Source organism: Eumetopias jubatus, unplaced genomic scaffold (genome assembly GCF_037043125.1).
Source record: "Eumetopias jubatus isolate StellerSeaLion01/CBP00866 unplaced genomic scaffold, mEumJub1_p1.0 scaffold_13, whole genome shotgun sequence".
In the NCBI taxonomy this organism is placed as follows: Eukaryota; Metazoa; Chordata; class Mammalia; order Carnivora; family Otariidae; genus Eumetopias; species Eumetopias jubatus.
In genome coordinates this window covers 17514206-17522373 of record NW_028274819.1, presented here as the reverse complement: position 1 = coordinate 17522373, position 8168 = coordinate 17514206, and the positions used below count along the sequence as shown (strand labels likewise).

The 8168-nt window shown below is 43.4% G+C and overlaps 2 long non-coding RNA genes across 5 annotated transcripts in view; one reads left to right on the top strand and one right to left on the bottom strand.

Moving 5' to 3' along the window:
* Positions 1–1014: 1014 nt before the first annotated feature.
* LOC148162616 (uncharacterized) lies at positions 1015–4362 on the bottom strand. The gene is made up of 2 exons (XR_015766649.1): positions 4125–4362; positions 1015–2615 (listed from the first exon to the last, which is right to left on the bottom strand). It is a non-coding gene; the product is annotated as an uncharacterized LOC148162616 (long non-coding RNA).
* Positions 4363–4443: 81 nt separating this feature from the next.
* The window catches only part of LOC114215394 (uncharacterized), a 47492-nt gene continuing 43767 nt past the window's right edge, over positions 4444–8168 (top strand). For all 4 annotated transcript variants that reach the window (XR_003610561.2, XR_003610563.2, XR_003610562.2 and 1 more), the window contains exons 1-2: positions 4444–4567; positions 5560–5651. This is a non-coding gene — a long non-coding RNA (uncharacterized LOC114215394). The remainder of the gene's footprint in view (positions 4568–5559; positions 5652–8168) is intronic.

The following is an 8168-nucleotide window of genomic DNA, read 5'->3' as shown; positions in this document are numbered from 1 at the left end:
CCATGGACCCCCTCATGTGTTTGTGGAAGGAATTCAGGGCTTCTGTGAACTTGGATGGGGAAAAACGTATTTATGTTCCCCAACCACTAATCAAAATTTCAGTACTTCATATTGAAAAGTAGCAACAAACCACAGTAATATTATCAGTCCCTATTTGTCGTCGACAGAGGCCAGGTATTTTCATATCATACATATTACTATATCAAAATTTAAAAAGTATTTTGATAATAGTATTTCAACATAACTGTAATCTTATGTATCGCAAGCATTTACAAATATTATTCTGAGGCGCCCATAGGCTTCACGAGAATGCCAAAGGGGTCCCCAGTGATTAAGATAGCGATTAAGAACCCCCAGCAGGACAAGAAGAGGTGGGATTGCTTAGGGCAGGGGGAACCAAGTCGAAGGGACAACACAGGACAAAGGGGCTGGGCTTTGATTCTGGCACGGGCCAGAATTGTATATGGCAAGGAGGGGCCCAGCCTGAGTGCCAGGCAAACCAGAGAGGTCCAGAATAGCCTAGTAGGGTGCTACTCTTGGCAGTACTAGAAAGCACAATCAAGGGGTTGTGCCCAACCCTTTAGAGAACCTGGGGTCACTCTTTGAAGCTCTGACTTGGATTTTGGTCAGATCCAAAAACCATTTGGTTTAATCCTGCTTCCATCACTCACTTTGGACAACTTACCTAATCATGAACCTCGGGGTCTCCATCTGTAAAATAGAGATAATGTTTGCCCAAACATTTCGTTAAATAATTTACTTGTAAATATAATGTTGAACAAAGAAAGCAAGTTACAGGATGATAGATATTCCATTTATGAAAAATGTTGTGATGCAAAACAATGTTATATGACGTTTATAGGTAAAGACTTATGTAACATGTCAAGTAGAAGATCATGCATGAGAATGATAAATATCAAATTCAATTTCCTAGTGCTTACATCTGGGGAATGGAGGGAAGTAAGTTTGGGAGGTGTACAGGTGAGGGGAAAAAAATCAGAAGCAAATACACGATTTGATGAAGCTCAGTAGTGGGTTCTTTTTAAAGCTTTATTTAAGTGACCTATAATAAGCTGAACATATAAAAATGTACAACTTGGTCAGTTTTCATATATGCGTATACGCATGAAACCATCACAATTAAGATAATGATCATATCTGCCACCCCCAGGCTCCACATACCCCTGTGTAATCTCTTCATCCGGCCTTTCCCTATCCCCTACTCCGAGATGATCATTGATCTGTCACTATTGATTACCTTGAGTTCTCTAAAATCTTATGTAATTGGAATCATATACTTTTTCTTTCTCATTGGGTTCTTTCACTCAGCATAATTATTTTGAGATCCATTCATGTTGGCAGATGTATTCATATTTCATTCCTTTTTATTACTGAGTATATCCCATCATATGGATATTCTAAAATTGGTATATCCATTCCCTTATTATTTATCATTTAGGTCATTTCCAGTTTGGGGCTATTAAGATAAACCTGCTGTGAACATTCGTGTGCAAGTCTTTGGGTGGACATACACTTTCATTTTTCTTGGGTAAATATTTAGGAATGGAAAGGCTAGGTTCTACAGTAGCTGTATGTTTGGCTTTTCAAGAAACTGCCAAAATATGTCCCATTTTGTACCACTGGAAAATGTACCATGTAACATTCCCATCAGTAATGAGAGTTCTAATTATTCCACATGCTTTCCAGCACTTGGTATGGTCAGTCTTCTTAATTTTAGCCATTCTAGTTGCTGTGTGGTCCTAGCTCACTGTGGTTTTAATCTGCATTTCCCTAATGAATCAAGATATTGAGCATCCATGTATCTTCTTTCGTGAAGTAGCTGTTCAAATACTTTGCCCATTTTTTATTCACTTACTTATTAGTGAGTTGTAAACTTTTAAAAATCTATTTTAGATAGAAGTCTTCTGTCAGATACATGTTCTGCAACCATTGTCTCCCAGTCAGTGGCTTGATTTCTCATTTTCTGAATGGGGCTTCTCTGAAGAGCAAAAAATATAAATGAATTCCAATTTATTGACTTTTCTCCATTTTTCATAGTTTTTGTGAAATACTTACCAAACTCAAACATACTAAAATCTTCTTTTGTGCTTTCTTCTAGAAGTTTTGTAGTTAAGCCTTTCTATTTTGGTTTATGATTCATTTTTGAATTGTTTTGTATGTGGTTGAGGTAAGGGCCAATGTTCTTTTCTCTTTCTTTTTTGCACATGGTTGTCTAATTATTTCAGCATCTTTTGTTAGACATTATACCCTCTCCCTTTGAAATGCTTTGTAGTATTTATCAATTTACTAAATATATGTGGGTCTATTTCTAGATTCACTATTCTTTCCATTCATATGCTTGCATATATTTATGAAAATACTGTGCTGTCTTGATTAGTAAAGCTCTATAATGTGCCCAACAAGGCCACAGTCTTATGCTTGTTTTATATGTAATGTCCAGGGTTTTTAGTTGTACTTTGTGGGAGAACAAAGGGAAAGTATATCTACTCCATCTTCTTGGAAGCAGAAGTCCTGATGCATTTTTAAAAGCTGGCCACTGGTTCCACTTTCACAAAAAAAGTTTTCCTGTGAAATAAGGGCAGCTTCCCAATGTCCTTCAAAAGAAATGGAAAACACGTTTGCAGTAGGAGACAAGAGGATCAGCAAAGTTTAGACCATCCCAATCCACCTGCTGAGACATTATACCAGGGGCCAAAAGCTACTGCCAGAAATGCAAGATAGCGAGATGAGAATACTGGTGATTTCATCCCCTGCTGATATAGACCTAACTGTCTGGGGTCTAAATGGCTAAAATCTGCTCGTTCTTCTCTGTCTTCCCCTCAACTCCAACAACCATGCACATCTCCACTGTCCACAAACCTTTCAGAGACTCGATTCTCTTCTTTCAATGATTTCACCTCCTTTTCCCAGGCAGAACACATACAATGAACATAGGTACCTCAACTTCCAGCACCAAACTTCCACTACCAATGGCTGCTGTGGCCATTTTGTGTGAATAAGAAAGAAGCACCCTTTCCTAAAAGCTCTTTACTACCATCTGCCCCAAAACAGTCATGGTTACTATTCAAAACTAGGATGACACTGCAGTCAGTAGTGCTCCCTGGATTTGTGAAATGCACAACCTGCTCAACTTCAGAGATCCTAATGACTCTACCTGTGCCTGTCCCCCTCCCACCCATCCTGTGTTCTTCCTCTTCATAAACTATTCTTGGGCATGGGTCCATATGGTCATGAGCTGATCAACATTAAAAATCCCTGGCTCCTTCTCATCAATATCTAAACAAACTTATGTTTCTCCAGTCTTAAAAAAAATAATAATAATAACGTCTTCCTTCCGGTAGCCTTCTCATTTCCTCACAGGCAATTTCTTGGAAGATTTGTCTATGCTCATTTGTCTCCATTTTCTCACCACCACCTTCCCTTGCTCCTCAACTCACTCCAAGCTGGCCTCCTCCTACCATTCAAGGAACCTGCTCTAGCTGATGGCAATGCCTGTTTGGGCCTGGCATTTCTCAGTCTTCGCCTCCCTAATTTCTCAAGAAAACTGATCCAGTTTACAACCCGAAGTGCTCTTCCCTTGCCTTCTGCAATGCCACATTCTCCTGGTTTTTCTCCTAGGGCCATCTGCTCCTCCTCCACCTCTGCAAGTAGAGGAGCTCTTGGGGTCTGTCCTGGGCCTCTTTCCCAAATGGTATTCTCTCCACCAGGTAATATCCTCCATGCTCCTGCTCCATTCTCATCCCCATCCACGAATCTAAGACACAGACTTTCATTCGAGATCCAAACAGGCACATCCCACGGCCTGCTAAGCTTCTCCATTCGAGGGTCCCGCAGGCTCAACATGTCTAAATCCACACTATTTCGCCAAATCTGCCTCTCCTGTGTTCCCTTCCATTATGCGGTTCCCTACCACTCACCCTGCTGTCAGCCTCGAAGCCTGGGGGTCACCCAACTCTGCATATTTCACACACCCAATCCACCACCGCCTGCCTCCCAACTCTCTCCATCCCTCCCTCCTCTATGCACCATGCCGAGGCTCTAACCCAAGTAACCAAAGTCGAACAAGCCTCCGAAGATGCCCGAGACCAGCTGTGCCTACGTACTAAGTGCTTCGTGCTCCGGAGGCCTCCTGCTTCAGGGTCCATCGCTAGGTTTGAACACTCAGGAGGGAAAGCGCCAGGTCGGTCCTGTTCACTGATTTCTGGCGCACCCTCAGTGCCAGGCACCAGTTAGATCGGTAAATACTCGTTAGAACGACAGAACGACAGAAGGACAGTGAAAGACAGAGTTCATCCTCTCTGCTGGGCGGCTGGAGCTCGGAACCCTAGGGGCCGCAATCCCTATCCGCCACACACAACATGGCGGCGACTTAGACCTACGTCCCACTTCCGTTTCCTGTACGTCACTTCCTCCCCGGTTGCCCTGGAGCCCTTTGGAAAGCTAAGAATACGGGGAGTCTCTGTTCCTTTTCTCTTCCAAATTCTTGCTTCTGCTGCAGCACAGTCTGACCGAGCAGTTTCGAGGCTCTGCCGCCAGCGGCTTGTTGGTGAGAGAGGGACCGCAGGGAGGGCCTTCTGGGGTGTGTGCGGGGGGGGGAGGGGTGGTTCTGGGGGAGCGAGGGATAGAGTGGGGGGAGGTGGCTGGGAGGTAGGTCAAGAAAGTTTATGTTGCAAACCCACCCCCAAACCAGTTATTATTGGAAGTGGCAGATGGGGTTACGTGGACAGAGACGCTGCTTAACAGCTAGGACTTCATCGCCATAAAATGTGTGCGCGGAGGGCCTTAGCAGCCAGAAAACCATTACTTCTCCTTTAAGATTTCTGTATTAAATGGGCCCAGCCACCACCTACACCTGCTGTCTGGTAACCTTTCCTCCTGCGTCTGAGGTCATGTCCAGCACGAGAAAGAAACTTGGTTTTCATTAGTGGCAGGCACCATTCTTCACATTTCTCACCCTTTATTGAAAGGGCAGTGAAAATCCAAGTGCAGGAAGCACTTTTAAAGGTCTGAAAAGGTTACAGGAGACCAGAGCCATTGACTTTTATTTATTTATTTATTTATTTATTTATTTATTTATTTATTTATTTATTGAGTAAGAGAGAGAATCTCAAGCAGGCTCCACACCCAGTGCAGAGCCCGACATGGGGTTCCATCTCAGGAACCCAAGATCATGACCTGAACCAAAATCGAGTCAAATGTTTAACCGACTGAGCCACCCAGATGCCCTGACTTTTATTTTTTAAACGAAGATCTCTTTTACTTGAAGAAACTTAAGGATTTTGGCATCCTAGGATGTGCTGTCAGATTGAAAGTAGTAGCATTTTTGCCGTAGATCAGAAGAGAGATGGTCCCCAAATGAGTGTCCCCTGACTTGCAGACGAAGTGAGCACAGTCAAGATCTTCTTCAGTAACCACCTTGGCTTTGGAACAGGTTTCACAGTTCACCCTTCTTCAACCCGGTCCTCACATCTCCACATTCAGTTTTGCTTAGTTGTTCATGTTTTTGGCCTGATCAGTTTTTGTTTTTGTTTCTGGCAGGTGCTGTGGAAGCCCCCAGGTAGCTGAGAAGTTGATGGAATCTTCTTACGGTCCAACTTTCACTATTGCTTGTGTTAGAGTGTGAGGTAAAGGTGAGCAGACATTTCTCAAGTGCACTGTTTACTTAACAGCACACTGCAACTTGACTTCTGAAAGTCAAGAGAAACAGGTTTGCACAACTGTTGTGTATGGCATAGAAAGGATATGTCATCTGATAACAGGAATATAGCTTTTATGCTAATAAAATGCTTTTAAAATTTGTGTGCAGTTTTGGGTAATTAGCGTATAATTTTAGTTATCGATTGGTTCATAACAGACTAATTAGGTACCCCCCCGAGTCATTTATCTAAATGACTGTTCTGCTAAATTGTATTTGTGGGCATTGATCAGAGCTAATGGGAAAAAGAGATTAAGATGAAAATCATGGGATTAAATTTTTAATTAGTTTGCCCCCCGAACAGTTGTTTGGTGTGACACAGTGATTGATTGGCTACTTATGCCCACCCAGCAAGGATGTGGCTCTACTACCAAACTTCTGAACAGAAGAGTGTTTTACAAAAGACTGAATATTTTATTCAGTTATCTTTCTCTTTATTTCTGCTTAACAAGGAATTGAAAAGGAAGGCAATGTGTGGGGATCTCATAGTCCTTTGTCTGGTGGTACGTATAAAGTATGAGATGAGGGCTTCAGTCAGTTCATTAATAAATATCTCAGACTTAATATGTCTAAAATAAAACGATTTCCCAGCCCCAACCCCTTCTGTTCCCAGGGTTCTTATCTTGACCAGTGGCACCACCACGTATCCACATGTTCGAGGCGCAAACCCAGGAGCAGTCTTGATTCCCTCTTTCTCTCATTCCCTACAGCTTGTCCATCAACAATTTCTATCAACTTTTCTTCCAAAACATATCCAGAATCCACCCACCATTCTCATCTCCACCACCCTAACCCAAACACCATCATCCTTTACCTGGTGAACTGCAACACCCTCTGATTCTGGTCTCATGACCCATTTCTACCCACCTGCCCCCCACCCCATCCAGTCCATTCTCCACATGACAGCCAAAATGGTTGCTTAAAACATAGGTTAGATTCTATCACTTCTCTATCTGGAACCACCCAGCATCTTTCCACGCTAGTTACCATGTCCTACAAGCCCCTGTATGATCTGGATTCATCTGGGACCACTCCCTACCCCTCCACTCGCTCTGACCCAGCACAGTGTCTCTCTCTTCATCTGCCAAGTTTGGACCTGCCTATGGGCCCTGGCACTAGTTCTCTCCCCTTTGCCTGGAGCTCTCTTCCTCCCAGTGTTTGCAGGGCTGGATCTCACTTGTGTAGACCTAAGCTTAAAGGTGACCTCCTCTAATAGGCCCTTTCTTTATCACTTAAGCAACAGTGGGCTCCTATTACTCCCGTTCACACCATCCTAATTTGCTTTCACCACGACACTCCTCATTATTGCTAATTTCTTGTGTCTTTGTTTATTGATTGTCTCCCCCTACTCCTTTTTATGAACTCCATGAAAGCAGAGCTCTTGTCTTGGGTGTAACTGTATCTTCAGAGCCCCATGAGTCTCCAATGCGTGAATGAATGAATACACGAATGAATGGATTTCGTTGGCACCAAGATGATTACCATCTCATCTCAGGTACACTGAAGGAAGGCTGAGAAGGGTCAGGGGACCAAATAACACATAGAATGGACCTTAAAACACGAGACATGGGCAAGGATGCAGGATGGAGAGAGGCAGGAGAAATGTTTGGGGTGGGAGGCAAAGGGACAGTGAAGGTAAATGGAAATGATATCGTGCAACTCTATAGATACATCCTAGAAATCCTAACCCTTGGGGGGCCTGGGTGGCTCAATCGGTTAAGTTTCCAACTCTTGGTTTCAGCTCAGGTTGTGATTTCAGGGTCGTGAGATCGAGCCCTGCGTCGGGCTCTGTGCTGAACGTGGCGTCTACTTGAAATTCTCTCTCCCTTTTCTTCTGCCTCTCCTGCTTGTATGCTCTCTCTCTCTCTCTCTCTCTCTTAAATAAATAAATAAATAAATCTTTAAAAAGAAAAAGAAATCCTAATGCTTGCACAAGTATGCACCTGCATCCACATACACACAGTCTGGCTGAAGAACAGTGGCTCTCTGTGTTTGCTGTGTACCTGAGTCTTACAGAACACATTTCCCAGGTAGACATGCTTGGGCTTCAGTGTCAGAAGAGTGTGATTCAGAAGTCTAGGTGGGGCCCACGTGTCTGCTGCTGGGTAATCCTTGTAGGCTGGTGTCATTCTTGGACAGGACCATAAAGCTGGGTAGATACTAGCAGCTTGGAGAAGACAGCATGGCATCCTGCAGTGGTTCTGTTAAATCACCCAGTGGGGTGAGCCTGAGCCCCAGTTTCCTTCAAATATAAAGTGAAAGCCTTACTTGGACTCCTGTGTAACTTTAAGACTCAAACTTAACTGAAACTGGGTATGTGGGATCCCCTCCTCCCTGAGGAGCAAGGGGCCTATTTTTTACCTTGAACCTTGAACCTAAGGCCTACATCCCCATTTGGCAATTCCACTTAAATGCCACATTTTGTCTAAAAAGCACTTTACCATATTATGCC